The sequence below is a fragment of the Myxine glutinosa genome, chromosome 4 (assembly GCF_964187855.1).
Source record: "Myxine glutinosa chromosome 4, kmMyxGlut1.1, whole genome shotgun sequence".
In the NCBI taxonomy this organism is placed as follows: Eukaryota; Metazoa; Chordata; class Myxini; order Myxiniformes; family Myxinidae; genus Myxine; species Myxine glutinosa.
Window position 1 is genome coordinate 136158904 of NC_136264.1, and position 18401 is coordinate 136177304.

Genomic DNA, 18401 nt, shown 5'->3' on the forward strand with positions numbered 1-18401 from the left:
TACATGGGGTGTGCTTACTTTTTCACGTGACTGTATGTATATATATACCACAGTTACATATATGATTGTATACATATGAACACCCATACATCGTACATATATACTACATACACACATAATAGTGATATATGTATGTTATTATGTTGATATGCACACATTGCATCATCACGTAAATTACAAGCGCTGATGCTAAAACAGAAACTGTCATACTTTGGACACATCATGCGTGGAGAAAACGAAAGTCTGGAGAAATGAACCATGCTGGCTGGGTATGTGTGCGGGGGAGGAGGAAGAGGAAGAGGGAGACATTGAGTGTGCTGGATCTACATGGATGGGAATTGGGAAAGGACACAAACAAGCTTTCTCTGCCAGAGCTTCGGGAGGTAGTGCAGGATAGGAATGTTTGAAGACATCAGATCATGAATGTAACCAAAAGTGTGGCACAGCTTCACGGAACTAGATTACTAGACGCACACACATAGTTACATATACAATATGTCTTTATAGAAAGAGCGTTGGTGCTGCCGAAGCAGTTTCTTGGCAAGGGTTGTACTCTCGGTGGTTTGCCTTTGCCTTTCCAACGTTCTTTGTCCGTGCTTTATCCCTTAAAATGCTGAGCATCACGAAAGGAAGCAGAATATGTACCATTTTACAATCTTTGGTTTGACTTGACCGGGGATTGACCACCGACCTCCCAGACTCAGAGCGTATGCTCGAACCATGTGACACCTACAAATCTGTTCATACTTATAGAGTATATACATTATTATATGTACGCACGTACATACGCACCCACACATATACACAAACACAAACACATACACAAACACAAACACATACACATACACATACACAAACACAAACACCTACACAAACACAAATACAAACACATACACAAACACAAACACATACACAAACACATACACAAACACATACACATACACATACACATACACATACACAAACACATACACAAACACAAACACAAACACATACACATACACAAACACAAACACCCACACAAACACATACACAAACAAAAACACAAACACAAACACATACACATACACAAACACAAACACATACACAAACACAAACACAAACACAAACACATACACAAACACAAACACAAACACATACACAAACACAAACACATACACAAACACATACACAAACACATACACAAACACATACACGTACACATACACAAACACAAACACATACACAAACACATACACAAACCCAAACACATACACAAACACAAACACAAACACATACACATACACAAACACAAAGACATACACAAACACATATACAAACACAAACACAAACACAAACACAAACACATATACATACACAAACACAAACACAAAGACGTACACATACACAAACACATACACAAGCACAAACACATACACATATACATATACATACACAAACACAAACACATACACATACACAAACACATACACATATACATATACATACACAAACACAAACACATGCACATATACATACACAAACACATACACAAACACAAACACATGCACATATACATACACAAACACATACACAAACACAAACACATGCACAAATACAAACACATACACATATACATACACATACACACACACACAAACACAAACACATATACATGCACAGTGCTTTATTTTCATGTACCGTATATTTCACCTTTTTGCTACATTGGCGGTTTTAAAAAAAGGTGTCGTGACAGGTTTATTTCGTCACCATCACACCTGTTTCCCAGCACGACGGACTTGACCTTTCCACCTGTTCCCCCAGCACAAACGGAATTGACCTTTCCACCTGTTCCCCCAGCACGACGGCTTGACCTTTCCACCTGTCCCAGCACGACAGATTTGACCCTTCCATCTGTTCCCCCAGCACGACAGACTTGACCTTTCCACCTGTTCCCCCAGCATGACGGAATTGACCTTTCCACCTGTTCCCCCAGCACGACGGAACTGACCTTTCCACCTGTTCTCAGCACGACGGAAATGACCCTTCCACCTGTTCCCCCAGCACGACGGAATTGACCTTTCCACATGTTCTCAGCACGACGGAATTGACTTTTCCACCTGCTCCCAGCACGACGGAATTGACCTTTCCACCTGTTCTCAGCACGACGGAATTGACCTTTCAACCTGTTCTCAGCACGACAGAATTGACCTTTCCACCTGTTCTCAGCACGACGGAATTGAACTTTCCACCTGTTCTCAGCACGACGGAATTGACCTTTCCACCTGTTACCCCAGCACGACGGAATTGACCTTTCCACCTGTTCCCCCAGCACGACGGAATTGACCTTTCCACCTGTTCTCAGCACGACGAAATTGACCTTTCCACCTGTTCTCAGCACGACGGAATTGACCTTTCCACCTGTTCTCAGCACGACGGAATTGACCTTTCCACCTGTTCTCAGCACGACGGAATTGACCTTTCCACCTGTTCTCAGCACGACGGAATTGACCTTTCCACCTGTTCTCAGCACGACGGAATTGACCTTTCCACCTGTTCTCAGCATGACGGAATTGACCTTTCCACCTGTTCCCCCAGCACGACGGAATTGACCTTTCCACCTGTTCTCAGCACGACAGAATTGACCTTTCCACCTGTTCCCCCAGCACGACGGAATTGACCTTTCCACTTGTTCTCAGCACGACGGAATTCACCTTTCCACCTGTTCTCAGCATGACGAAATTGACCTTTCCACCTGTTCTCAGCACGATGGAATTGACCTTTCCACCTGTTCTCAGCACGACGGAATTGAACTTTCCACCTGTTCTCAGCACGACGGAATTGACCTTTCCACCTGTTCCCCCAGCATGACGGAATTGACCTTTCCACCTGTTCCCCCAGCACGGCAGACTTGACCTTTCCACCTGTTCCTCCAGCACGGCAGACTTGACCTTTCCACCTGTTCCCCAGCACGGCAGACTTGACCTTTCCACCTGTTCCCCCAGCACAGCAGACTTGACCTTTCCACCTGTTCGCAGCACGACGGAATTCACCTTTCCACCTGTTCCCAGCAGGACAGACTTGACCTTTCTACCTGTTCCTCAGCACGATGGAATTGACCTTTCCACCTGTTCCCTCAGCACGACGGAATTGACCTTTCCACCTGTTACCTCAGCATGATGGACTTGACCTTTCCACCTGTTCCCTCAGCACGACGGAATTGACCTTTCCACCTGTTACCTCAGCACGACGGAATTCACCTTTCCACCTGTTCCCAGCATGGCAGACTTGACCTTTCCACCTGTTACCAGCATGGCATACTTGACCTTTCCACCTGTTCCCAGCACGGCAGACTTGACCTTTCCACCTGTTCCCCCAGCACGACAGATTTGACCTTTCCACCTGTTCCCTCACCACAACAGACTTGACCTTTCCACCTGTCCCAGCACGACAGACTTGACATTTCCACCTGTTCCTCCAGCACGACGGACTTGACCTTTCCACTTGTTCCCAGCACGACAGACTTGACCTTTCCACCTGTTCCCCCAGCACGACGGAATTCACCTTTCCACCTGTTCCCTCAGCACGACGGAATTCACCTTTCCACCTGTCCCAGCACGACAGACTTGGCCTTTCCACCTGTTCCCAGCACGGCAGACTTGACCTTTCCACCTGTTCCCAGCATGGCAGACTTGACCTTTCCACCTGTTCCCAGCACGGCAGACTTGACCTTTCCACCTGTTCCCTCACCACGGCAGACTTGACATTTCCACCTGTCCCAGCACGGCAGACTTGACCTTTCCACCTGTTCCCAGCACGACAGACTTGACCTTTCCACCTGTTCCCAGCACGACAGACTTGACCTTTCCACCTGTTCCCCCAGCACGACATACTTACTCCGCGTGTACGTCAAGCTCTCAACCTACACTTCACAAAGCTCGAGGACCCCAGGAAGTGTTTTCCTCCACCTTCCCCCTCACACACCACAGCGTAACGTTCCTCGTGACGTCATAGGTATGCAGCACGTGATCGCGCGAGCGCATTCCCCCATTCCCGAAAAGACGTCGCAGGTATGAAAGGGGATACGGCGGACGCTTGGGCAGGCAGTTCGAGATGGGTTTGCACCGTGTGGAGTGTGACCAGGTGTGGAGTTTTTTCCCTACCTGTGAAAATATTTGATCGGATTAACGCGGAAAAACCGACAGGTGTGTATGCAGCAGGTAGGCGTCCCGCTCCGTCTTCTGCTTTGTGGCGGTTTGAACAGAAACCCGAAACTACCCCCCGGGGACGCACAACGAATCGCGAGAAATAGTTGTGATGCAATGCGCTTTACCTGTTTGCAGGTAGCCGTTTTACCGGCAGCGACATTTTTGCCGATTTAGATAGCGATCGCCCGAGGTCATGAGCAGGTTTGCGAAATATTTTGAGCGGCGTTCGCGTCATGACGTGGGACGACAATAGTGACGTAACACATACTGCGATGCTATTTCATTCCTGATTGTTGTGCAGGTGTGTGCAGGTACACCATGATCCCAAATCGCATACATTGTGTTGATTTGTCCTTTTTATCATTGTCCTTGTAAATGATGTAAAAGTCAGAGTGTGGTCGTTTGGGTGATAATGGATAGATGCAGATTGTATACCTGTCGTGATTTATGTGAGCCAGAGGGTCTGTGAAAAGGTGCATGTGGTATCTGTTATCTGTCCTTGTTCATCCCTCACCCAATAAACCCCCTTCACCCTATCCTATCCGAAATCAAACAAAAAGGATTACCCTGGTCATGTTCCTCTATCTGCACCACTGTCCCCCACCTCTAGGGTAAAGTCGATAAACAGAAGGATTGGATGAATTTGGTGTTGAGGTGGCACAGGTAGGATGGGCCAAATGGCCTCCTGTGTCCAAGCTCCATGTAGGAGTTCTCTTTTGAGGAACTTCATCACATGAGGAGGCCATTATACCCATCAGGCATACAGGATGGTTGCCAACACATGGTTGTTTGTCTTGAAATCTTCTTGAAATCCTCTTGAAATCTTCTTGAAATCTTCTTGAAATCTTCTTGAAATCTTCTTGAAATCTTCTTGAAATATTCTTGAAATCCGCTTGAAATCTTCTTGAAATCTTCTTGAAATCCTCTTGAAATCCTCTTGAAATCTTCTTGAAATCCTCTTGAAATGTTCTTGAAATCTCATTGAAATCCTCTTGAAATGTTCTTGAAATCTTCTTGAAATCCTCTTGAAATCTTCTTGAAATCCTCTTGAAAACTTCTTGAAATCTTCTTGAAATATTCTTGAAATCTGCTTGAAATCTTCTTGAAATCCTCTTGAAATCTTCTTGAAATCTTCTTGAAATCTTCTTGAAATCTCCTTGAAATCCCCTTGAAATCTTCTTGAAATCTCCTTGAAATCTTCTTGAAATTTTCTTGAAATCGTCTTGAAATCTGCTTGAAATCTTCTTGAAATATTTTTGAAATCCTCTTGAAATATTCTTGAAATATTTTTGAAATTCTCTTGAAATCTTCTTGAAATCTTCTTTGAAATCTTCTTGAAATCGTCTTGAAATCTCTTGAAATCTTCTTGAAATCGATTTGAAATCTTGAAATCTACTTGAAATCTTGAAATCTTGAAATCTTCTTGAAATCCTCTTGAAATATTCTTGAAATCCTCTTGAAATCTTCTTGAAATCTGCTTGAAATCTCCTTGAAATCTTCTTGAAATCGTCGTGAAATCCTCTTGAAATCTCGAGCGAGCTTCGGAAGTAGCAGATAGCATCTCTAAAGTATTGGGGCATTACTTGGCCAAGGTTGGAACCGCTGGCATCGCAAGCTTAGAGTCAATGCTCCAACCATTTAATCCACCGAGTCTAATAGGGCTGCAGATTATTGTCAAAAAGTGCCTTCAAAATGGCAGGACTGGCAACTAGCTTCATACCAGCTACTTTTGGTATTTTTATAAAGTAGGGGCCTTGACAAGTTCACAAACCAAAAATACCCAGAATACCTCTGGGGGAACATGCTTAAATGACGTCATCAAAATGGCTGCCAAAATTGTAACGTTTGGCATTGTGTACAGGTGCTGACGTGGTACCTAACCGTTTATATAGTAGTTTTACTGTCAAGAGAAAAAACATCAGCCTTTTCCTGGGATGAACACTTTCATTTGTGGAGAACCAGAGAATAAAAAGAAAGGAATAAAACTTACAGCAGCGAATATGAAGCCAGCAGAAGTTCGTGAGAATGTGCTTACAACAATGGTTCTGATTTACAAAAATGATTCCCAAATACTTCACCGTGCAGGTATTATTCGCAGAGACAGAAAAATTACAACCAGCAACTGAATACCCTAATACCCAAGAAATTGATCTTAATGCATCAGCTGCGTTTAATTTAAATATTATTTAAATATTATTTAAATATTTAAATTAAATTATTAAATTAACTTAAATGCATTTAAATGCATTGCATGCATGCATTTAAATTAATTTATTATTTAAATATTATTTAAATATTATTTTAAATATTATTAAATAGAATTAATAATATTATTTTTAAATATTATTAAATATTAATATTATTAAATAGAATATTTAAATCAGATGCTAGTATCATTTTATTACAGATCAGGACACAGGGACCCTCAATGTAAAAATAAAATACAACAAGTCAGGAGACAACGATGGTTCACGAGCGAGCGGTATTCAATGACAAAGGACGGACTATAACCGAAACAGGCCCGGACTGGGGGGTCGGGGGCCCACGTGGCAGGTGTCGGCCCCTGACATGCGGTGTACATGCCTATTTACAAAGGGCCCCAATGTGCTGCGTGCGCAGGCCTTTAAGAGCCAGCTGTACGTAATTGTGTGTGGTGCTGGCCTGGAAATGTCAAAACGAAGGTTACTGACCTTGAAATGAGATAGAAAATAATGTATAATCAGTTATGAGGTTAGTTAGCTACACAATACCGAAAATTCGGTTCGATTCCGACAACTTTGAAAATTTGACCTTTGTGACCTTCAAAGGTCAAAGGTCGAAGATTCTGAAATTTGTTGGAAAACTTGTATTTCATGATGTATGTGATAGTATAAAAACATGTACGACATTTCACCCTATCTGGAAGCGAATAATGTAATAAAATCATCAAAAATTGACTTTTGTAAATTTTGTGACCTTGTGACCTTGACATTGGGGCAAAAATGAAAAATCGAGCTCCGTGGGGCTAGACACATGACATTGGCCTAACCAAATACCGAAAACCCTGTCAGATTCCACCAAACCCCTCGGAGAAGATGTCGCTTGAACTCGATTACCCCCTAAAAAGACATCTTTTTCAGGCGTCGCTCCGCCCACAATGGGCGCAATACGCCCACTCTAGGCAGGACACAACTAGATCATGATATCAACCTCCCACCCAAGTTTCATCAAGATCGGATGATATCATCGGGTAGTTATGCTGCGGACAGACAGACAGACAGACACACAGACAGACACACACCCATGACGAATATAGTGGTCACTCTGTTTGATAACTCGTGAACCAAAAACTTAATAAAAATGGAGGCCATCTTGATGACGTCACTTGAACATGTTCCCCAAGGGGATTCTGGGTATTTTTGGTGTGTGAAGTAGTCAGGGCCCATACTTTATAAAAAATATCAAAATTAGCTGGTAGGAAGCTAGTTGCCACTTCACCCTCATTTTCATGCTCAATCTGCAGCCCTATAAAACATTCATCAGCAAAATGGTAAAGTTGGTTTTTGAGAGAATCATACAGGTCATTGATATCATCAAGAAAGATATAGGTCGTAAAACACTTCCCACAACCTGAAGGACAAGATCACAGGAAAGGACACCACCAAAGCCCACCGACTATGCCCACTTCTGGAGGAAATGAGCCAAGAGCAAGAAAATAAATTATTTATAAAGTCTCCTGCCAGGGTCGAGTCTGAACCTCCGACCTACCAGCCTCACAGTGTGGTATTGGGAGCGCATGAATATTAATGAATGCATGATGAACCGGAAAGGATTAGGCGTGACCGGTCGTGACGTGTAGAGCTGGGCCACGGAGGTATATAATAAACCTGGAGAGCCAATGACGGCTGTCGGCTGAAGCTAGCGGAAGTTGCTTGGCGGCCATATTGGGAAGCCGATTGTGTCTGCGTCCGTGTTTGATCTCACAATCAGCTGATCTCACTGAACGCTGTGTCAAGAGGCTCCTGGCTGTAACCAATGGCAAAATGCCTCGTGAAAGTGGGATAAGAGTGGCAATTTCCACTTCTGTCCTTTCTGAGGTCGGTCGGTCTACATTTGCTTCCTTGGATCGGCACATGTTTGACTGTGAGGCAGACAGCAACCATGTGTTTGCTTTAATACATTCTGTATCACAATCATACAGCAAGATACGTTTCCATCATGTTGTGAGAACACTCGATGATGACATGAAGGAAGAGCGCATCAGGAAAAAATATTGCAAACTGGTCCTGTTTGCTCACCAGTGAGGCAACACCAGAGCAAGCTGAAATATAAGAGCGACCTCATCTCTACATGGTAGTCGCGTGAATTGTGCAGAATTGTGCATAAATATATATCGGTGTTTAGTTGTGGAAGATGTAGTCCTGTATATCTATTGATTTATGTTTTAATACTGGAAGAGTAAGTCGGGCTGGAAGCTCGAGAAATATGTATTTCTACTTTGTTTGGTGACTTGAGTACCGATACGTTTGTTTGAAAAGCAATGAAGTACCTGGTCCAGTAGGCCTACTTTTGGTTGCAATTTATGATGTTCATGCAAGTGCATTTTCAATGTATTTAAGTACAATTGGCATTACTTTTTCATTATGTCCATGTTTATATCATTGTTTGATATGGGATGAATTGCTTTGAGGTATGTGGAATAAGTTGTGGGTGTTATGTTCACTGCAAAATTGCCTGTGTAGAACAACTGATCAAACATGTATTAACTGTCCTGAATTGTTTTCAAAAACTCGTGAACTTTCGTCAACCATTACCCATGGAAAATTAAAGATTTGTGTTCACAGATAGTTCATAGAACAGTGGCAAGCAGATCTGATCTGATGGTATACCTGTGAACACAAATCTTTAATTTTCCATGGTTAATGGATAGTTGCCCTTTGTCTGATATGGCGAGTTCACCAACACTTCATGTAAATATTTAAACTGTAAAAGATGTGTTGCATGAGATGTCTATATCTCCGCTCCATTATTCATGTAACAATTACCATGTCCTGCTGAACGTTCCATTGCAACATGTAAGTCTTGTATGTTATGAATAGCAAAAACTTCCGAAACCCAAGAATTGTGTGGGTTAACTACATGACAGCGTTTCATGTCATTTATGTAACTGGTTTCTAACATCTCGGTAATAGAAACATACACATCTTAGTTACAATATAATGACTGAATTAAGTAACATCATATAACATGACAACAAATCAGATCTTTATATTGAGGAATATTATAGAACAAGCCAAAGAATGGCAAACGACGATGTACCTCAATTTTATAGATTTCTAGAAAGCTTTCGACTCCTTGCCCAGAGAAAGTCTGGGTCATAATGAAGAAATACAGCATACCTGGAAAATTAGTGAACCTTGTAAAAGCCCTTTACCAAGACTTTCAATGTGCGGTCGTCGACCAAGGTGAAACAACAGAATGGTTCAAGGTGAAGACAGGAGTTAAACAGGGGTGTAACATGTCAGGATTCTTATTCCTACTAGTGGGTGATTGGGTCATGAGAAGGACGATAAAGAACACCGAGCGGTAATTTTGGGCACTTTTTTTTCAAACAAGCTCTAAACCATTGGATCCCCCAGGAAAAATGCGTCTAGAACCAACTTCAAACTTAATGAACACCATTTCCTTAAAGAACGGGATTCTGAGCCCGAATATCAGTTCAAATATTAGTATTCTATATTAATTAAATAGTCGGCGGTCCTAAAATTCGCTCCAGCTGCATCATCAGTGCGCCACGCCTTTGCTTTGACAGGCTTTGTTTACAAAACAATCGGCTTCCCAATATGGCCGCCAGACTATTTCCGGTGGCTTCACGGCGGCTAATGCTGCGAGGTGGCCAATTGGCTCTCCAGGTTTATTATATACCTCCGTGAGCTGGGCGAGGAGTGGAGAAGGAGACGCCATTAAAAGGTTGAGCTGAAGAACCTGCGTGTGGGCTGTCATTGTTATACAACACACAGTATACTCTAACAATTTGAACGACACACGGTAGAGAGCATACCTCCACTAGGCTGAACAGTTTACGGTGTGTATCCGACTGATAGGCCAGATCTGGATCCGGATCTTCACCAAAATCGAATCGGTTTGTTCTTGTCACCTACCCAACTCATCCACCAAGTTTTGTCATAATCCGTCCACAACTTTTTGAGAGATTTTTTGAGCTCCCTATTATTTCTGGCCCAATCTCTCAAAGGTGAAGAATCACAAAAAATTTTTATTGTGTCCAGATCCGGATATTCACCAACATCTAACTGATTCACCCTTGCCACAAAACCAACCTGTCCACCAAGTTTCATCCAAATTAGTTAATAACTTTTTGAGATATCGTGCTATATATAGTTTTTGGACCTTATCTCGATGGTCTCTCAATGGCGGAAATGGTATTGTTGTAGTATGTTTCAATCCGTTTTCACTGGGCAGGTCAGCTCTGGTGCTGTATCAAGAAAAGCTGGCTTCAAGCGATCGATGGGGACTGTACCATGACCACCATTAATATGGAGTACGAAGGTATTATCAGAGTGTTGTATAACTTTGTAAGGTCCATCATAAGGTTGCTACAAAGGTTTCCAGACAGTGTCATGCCGTACGAATATGTGAGTGTGCGTAAAAAAATCCTTGAGTATAAAAGTCGGGCGTGACAAATGCGTACATGTCTGTATGGCCAAACAAAGTTGGTTGGCATGGTTGGTGACGTCCGGCAAGGTGTCCTCGGATGCAATGAAGAATTCTCCTGGCAGATGAAGCGTTGTACTGTACACGTGCTCTGCAGTGGAGCATCCAAGGTAATCTTTTAGAGCAGCTTGCATACCAAGGAGGACCATAGGTGTGACGTCCATCCAGTGCGTTGATTTGTCATGTGCTTTCAGGGAAGACTTATGTTGGCGGTGAAAACTTTCCGCCTTTTACCATTTGCTGCTGGATGGTAAGTGGTGGTTCACACATGGCGGTGCCCACTAGTTGAGTCAGCTCATGAAATAGAGCCGATTCAAACTGTCTTCCAGAATCCATAGTGATGGTTGATGGAACAGCAAAACGTGTGATTCAGGTGTGGACAAATGCGCTGGCGATAGTCGGTGTGGCTGATGCCAGCTAATTGTGTGTCGCCTCTGGCCAACGGGTGAAGTGGTCAACAAAAGTCGGTAAATAGCGGTGCTTGTTTGAAGGTGGTAGGGGACCGAAAATATCCACGTGGACCCTGTCGAAATGCGTAACTGGTGTGGAAAAGCTACCGAGTGGTGCGACAGTATGATGTTGGATCTTGGAGCGTTGACATTGGAGACATTGCTTGGCCCAACGCCACATGTCGGCGTTGATATGTGGCCATACGTAGCGTGTGGTGATGAGGTTGCTCGAATACCCAGCTGTGTGAGTGAGTGAAAAGTGTTGAAAACGCTCCAGTTTTCTGGGCTCTGTGCTTTTTCTGGTCTTCATCAATGATCTCTCTGACTCTCTGGAAGATCCTCTCTATCTTTTTGCTAATGTCTCCATTCTCTGCCGCTCCATATCTCAACCCTCAGATCAGCAGGCAGCAGCCTCTTCACTCTCTGCAGACCTGGACAAAATCACAAACTGATCAAACAAATGGAACATGTCTTTCAATCCTGACAAATCTCACACCCTCACTATGTCTCTCCGAAAAGACCGTCTGGACAACCCTCCCATCTACTTTCTCAACAATCCTCTCAAAGAAGTTCTGACACTCAAGCTTTTGGGTCTCACTGAAGTTCTTTCCTGGGAAAGAATACATATAAACATATATATACATATATATATATATATATATATATATATATATATATATATATATATACATATATACATATATATATATATATATATATATATATATATATACAGACTTGGCATTTAATATGGAATATTTTTTTTGTGGGGGTGAACTTACTTTTCAAGATGCCTTAGAACCAAAAGTTCATTGGAATTATGTTGAAATTATTCTAGATTTTGTTAATGTGACCTTTAAAAGAAACAAAAACCACACTTGACATTTCGAAGCAAATAAATTGATCCATGAAAGTGATGTAAACTGATATCGAACTCAATTCACGGACAGTACTGTGTTAAACTTCTGTACGTTTTCCAGAAGCATCTCTTTATTTTGCACATTAGCCAAAAAATCTATCAACAAAAACAAAAGCTAAATTATGACTGGGATTACGGACAGTAAAATTACAGTTCAGTACTTCGTGTAACCCCAACGAGCATTCAGGAGAGCACGTACACGTCGAGGCATGCTGTTCACGAGATTTGCCAAGGTTTGGACAGGAATCGCTTGCCATGCAGTGACAATAGTCTGCTGCAATTCACGCACAGAGGTCGGCTGCTGGTCCAAGTTGTCGATTTGATGCGTTAATTCTGCCCACAAGTTCTCTATCGGATTCATATCCGGGGACATGGCAGGCCACTCCATATGCTCGACACCATGGTCAGCAAGAAAGTGTTGGATCATGCGAGCACGATGAGGCTGTGCATTGTCATCTTGGAAGACAAAGTTTCCTCGAAAGGCTGCACGAGCAAAGGGAAGCAATGTTTCTTCCAGAATGACCCTGTACTTGAACTGGTTCAGGTTTCTATTCAGAACAACCAGGTCAGTTTTGCCCCCTGCATGAAAAGCAGCCCAAACGGTCACCCCACCACCAGCAGGCAGCTATATATACTAGCTGAGGTGCCCGGCTTCGCCCGGGTTGAATAAGAATAATACAAATATATGATGAAAAGAACATGTATATTTTAGAGCAATATCACAGTACATTTCCTACATGACGTTTTTTCAATTTTCAATTTCTCAAAACCTCTGGGTATACAACATTTCTGGTTTTCTTACTTGGTGCCAAGACATAAAGATTGCTTGGTTTTCCAACCCTCGAGCAGCCCACGTACAGCTGGCCATGGGCAAACACTTGTTCTGTGAAGTTGAGGCCGACAACCTTCATTGATTGCCCCTGCGCCCTGTTGATGGACATAGCAAAACATAGCCTGATGGGGAACTGAATCCTCTTGAAGGAGAATGGAAGGTCAGGTGGAATAAGTGGTATCCTTGGAATGAATACTTTCTCTCCTCTGTATTGTCCTGAGAGGATGGTTGCCTCTAGGACATGCGGCATCATTTGCTGGATTGTCAATCGTGTTCCATTACACAGCTTTGGTGGATCAAGATTCCTTAGAAGCATGATTGGTGCTCCCACCTTGAGAATCAACCTGTGTGTTGGGAGTCCTTGAGGCTGACGACTGTTGAGAAACTCAGTTGGGAGGTTTACTGCCTGATCTTCATGTCACTTTGGCATGTGAATCATAATTTCTTTCATGACCGGGCAGCGAACGTCATTATGTGCGACATTACGTCACTCCTACGGACGTGAAAACATTTGTTTTCCTTAAAAATATATTAAAAATAAATAAAATAGTACATAAATTAACAATAAAAGAAGCTAAAAAACAATTTAAAATGCAATAAAAAGCACATTAAAAATATATAAATATGTATGTACAGTATACTGTACGTACGCGCAACCGCTGATTCTCATTCAAAACAGAGGCGACGTACAGTATTCCTTTACTGTGTCTGTGTTAGCCATGGGTCCAAAGAAGGATAATGCTAGTGTTTCCAAGCGTAATGTGGTTACGATGGACGATAAGGTAAATCTGATTAAAAGGTATGGAAAAGGTGGAAAAGTGTCGGTGATAGCGCATAGACCTTATCGCGAATCGGAACCGCAATGCGTCATGGGATCGGAAAGGGGCAATAGCGCCGCCACAAACTACACCATGGAATTGCAGCTGGCCCGGTTTTTTAAACCATTGATATTAAAATAAAAAGTCACCTATAACCACCGGAATTTTATGCTGATTCCGAATCTGTGTCTAAAACTTCTCTCCGATGTGTAGTTCTTGAGTTATAGGCGGACATCCAGACAGACACACACGCACACACACACACACACACACACACACACACACACACACACACACACACACAGACACTCCTTTATTTATATATATATATATTGTTGCGGACGCGGTTAAGATGTTATTTTGACCGAGCGGTGGTGTATTACCGCGACCGAACAGTTATTCCCCGACTCTAACACCCGATTTACCCCAAACTTTGGCTGGATCGCGCCACCGCTATTCAATCGGGAAAACTCTAAAGCGACCGAATACAAAGAGGAAAAAGGAATAAGACGAGAAGACGTACAGAAGAGTAATTGGATTTATTATACACACAAGCAAAAAGAAAGCAGTCACGTTTATTTACAACACATAAGACGCAGGTGACACAGTGCAATCTTTAGCTTACCTACAGTCTTAATTAACCCAGGGACAGAACAAACAAAAGACAGACTCACGCGGGGAATGCTGACAGGAATCGCAGGAGGTGGGTGGCTGGAGGTGAACGCTTGGAGCCAACGCAGAGCTTGGTGGAGCTTTGGTGGAGCTGAAGGCTTGGTGGAGCCAACGCGGAGCTTGGTGGAGCCTTGGTGGAGGTGAACGCTTGGTGGAGCCAACGCGAAGCTTGGTGGAGCCTTGGTGGAGGTGAACGCTTGGTGGAGCCAACGCGGCTGGTGGGGGGTTGGTGTGACGGGTTCTCTCTCCTTCCCTCACAAGCTTCAGGACTCTTTCTCTCTCTTTCTTAGTCCCACCCAGTCCAACAACTTCCTCTCTTGCTTAGTCCAACTCAAGGCCTTCCTGTCTTCTGATCTCCTCCCTCCTCGACTCTACTCAAAGCGCATCTCCTCGGGAAACGCCCTGCCGTGGGTTATATAGGCCCCGCCCCTCAACCTTTGCAAACCTCCCCGATCGCTCTTCCTCCGCCCTCTCTAGCCAAACCCCTGGCTCATGGTTGGTCGAGTGGGGCTGGCTCACTCCTCCCCTCTATGACGAGGTGGAGACACGCCTTTCTTCTCCGACCCTGCCTCGTGGTCAATGGCGGTAATTGGAGCGGAGGTAGTTTCTAATCGACGAAAAGGGGGAATGGAGATTTTGGGAATGGGAATGAAAGTTTTGGGAGTGGGAATGAAGTTTTGGGAGTGGGAATGAAGGGAATTTATCTCTTTCACTGGTGCAATGGAGTATTTCAATTAATGGGAGACACAGCCTTACCCTAAAACACAGAATAAGATATAACTATCGAACAGGGGTATTCTATTATTGGCTGACGTGTATGCTTGTGGACTAATTATGGGACGCCCTTTTGACCTTTACACAGCTCCGGAGGCAGGAGGCGCAGACTCAAGCAATATTCATCACCAATTTACCACAATACAACACAATCAAAAAAATACAGTCCTCATATCCGCAACAATATATATATATATATATAATTTTAGAAACAGGAATCAAATTCCTGCGAGGGGCTAAGTGTGGTAAAGATCCTGACTCAATGTGGGGCTCGAACCAGGAACCTCCATTGATTACGTGTCAACAGTCCACTGCACTATTGAGCCAGCCACAATCTCCTCAGAACTTTTCCACACTTAACACTGCGGGCTTTATAATGGCCGATGTCTTTCCTGGGAAAGAATACATATAAACATATATATACATGTAAATATATATATATTTATACAACAAATATATATATATATATATATATATATATATATATATATATATATATATATATATATATATAGTAATAATAATAAAAGGCAATGCCAGTCCGTCCGTCTCCTCCATAACTCCAAAACCATGAAACCTAGTGACCCCAAACTTTGCATGCATTCATCTGGACCTCCAACAGATTGCAATGATGAAAACTGGGTGTTTGGGTGTGTTATAACACCCTTTTTGAGGATGATTAATGACGTGCTCATAAGAAAAAAACCCCGAAAAAGCCTGACCAATCTGGCAGCCTGCCATCTTGGTCAGCCCACTGCCACTCGCTAGGTTTTTAAGCCGCCATTTTGTTTTGGCCTATTCAAACGTGCCTTGCATTGAAAACACGATCGATTAATCATTACACAGTTGAAGAATATCATCAAAATCTGGATTCAGATATGAGGATTGGATCCTGTAGACTAAATAAATGTCCAAATCTGGAGTGAAATCTGACAAAATTTACTATATCTAACGATTCTTATATCTAAGTGTATATATTCATTTATTTAAGTGAGGCTGTCATTCTCCTTCTGGGGTTAGTTTTTTTATTTAACTTAATAATAATTTTCTACTTAATTTATACTTCCATGGGATGGGGTGTCACTCCACTGTACCTGCGATCTGATTTTAAAATTCCCTCTAGATGATGGACCCAGATTGCGTATATTTTAAAGTATTTAAGAGGTGGTTTCCTGAACTTTTTTGGCCATTTCAACCAGAAGCAATCAGCTTGCACCATCTTGCCAAGCCAGCCATTCCTTATCACCCATTTTGTTGGAGTGCTTGCTAGAGTGTTTAAGCTGCTTGGTGAGGGCTTGACAAATGAAGTGGGAAATGCCTGTGTACTTAATTAATTAGTCACAAAGCCGGGGAAGTTTGGGTGTGTTACAACACTTTTTGAATATGATTAACGAGGTGAACCACCACGTGGTGAACGCTATTCAGGCTGCTTTTGCAAGACATGGCGTTACAGTAGACAGAGCTCCCTTTTTGTTTTTATATACCCATTTTTTATTGACTAACATTTTTGTGCGATATACTTTCATTGTATTAACTAGGGCATGCCCGTACTATATCTATATCTAAAATTATATCCCCCCCCTCTATTTACATGAAATGGTTTGGTCCAAAGCGAACGGCTTGCGAGTGGTGACAATCCCCCCCCCTCTATTTACATGCAATGGTTTGGTCCAAAGCGAACGGCTTCCGGAGTTTGGTAAAGAAATCGCCATCGCGTGCACAAACGCGCAGGAAAGCGAATGAATCGCAAATTCGTTTTTATTAGTTGTAAAACATAGTTTAACGCCAACATAGTTTGCAAACGTGAAATAAATGAATACGCTCTCAAATGTGCCATCCGAGGCAGAGTGTGCCCGCCACGTTCGGCACACGCGATCGTTCGCTGCTCTCTGATTGGTTGAATCGTTTTTTGGACATAGCTCGGTAAGTAATTGTCCGATTAATATGAAACCTTGAAAAGGCACATCCTCGGGTCCCCAGCAATATACCTGGCAAGTTAAAAGTATATCGGACCCGTGGTTGTCGAGAAACAGCGGTCACAGACAAACGTACAGACAGAGATTACTGGAATTATAGATAGACTAGGGCATTGCCCGTACGTGGGTGCCCGTTCCTTGCCAAAAAAAAAAAAAAACGCTACCCGTACGCTCTACCCCGCCCGTACGCCCGTAAACAAAAAAAACAACGCTCTTCGCTTCCGCCCTTCGCTCTGACTGAATTGGGAGAAATAATGCGCATAAGAAATCGAATTACGAACCGTAATGGCGGTCAGCTCGTAACGCGCTCAGCTCCGCTCGCTCTCACATCGGCCACGCCTACGCAACAAAGCGTTCTGTGATTGGCTGCCGGAAATGAAGTCCGGAAGTTCGCAAATCGCAGTTACGATGAATCGTTTTAATTTAATCGCAGTTTGAATTCGTTTTAAAACATAGTTTAACGCCAACATAGTTTTCCAACGTGAAATAAATGAATACGCTCTCAAATGTGCCATCCGAGGCAGAGTGTGTCCGCCACGTTCGGCACACGCGATAGTTCGCTGCTCTCTGATTGGTTGAATCGTTTTTTGGACATAGCTCGGTAAGTAATTGTCCGATTAATATGAAACCTTGAAAAGGCACATCCTCGGGTCCCCAGCAATATACCTGGCAAGTTAAAAGTATATCGGACCCGTGGTTGTCGAGAAACAGCGGTCACAGACAAACGTACAAACGTACAAACGTACAGAGATTACTGGAATTATAGATAGATGAAAGCACAATGTACCCAAATGTAAGTGAATTTACCCAAATGAAAGCACAATGTACCCAAATGTAAGTGAATTTACCCAAATGAAAGCACAATGTACCCAAATGTAAGTGAATTTACCCAAATGAAAGCACAATGTACCCAAATGTAAGTGAATTTACCCAAATGAAAGCACAATGTCCCCAAATGTAAGTGAATTTACCCAATTGAAAGCACAATGTCCCCAAATGTAAGTGAATTTACCCAAATGAAAGCACAATGTACCCAAATGTAAGTGAATTTACCCAAATGAAA

General features: G+C 42.8%; 1 protein-coding gene across 1 annotated transcript in view; it reads right to left on the reverse strand.

Moving 5' to 3' along the window:
- LOC144891816 (uncharacterized) overlaps positions 1-17664 on the reverse strand; it is a 1036251-nt gene extending 1018587 nt beyond the window's left edge. The window contains exon 1 of the mRNA XM_078776482.1: positions 17620-17664. The gene's annotated coding sequence lies outside the window, so the exon portion shown is untranslated. The remainder of the gene's footprint in view (positions 1-17619) is intronic.
- Between the last annotated feature and the right edge of the window lie 737 nt (positions 17665-18401).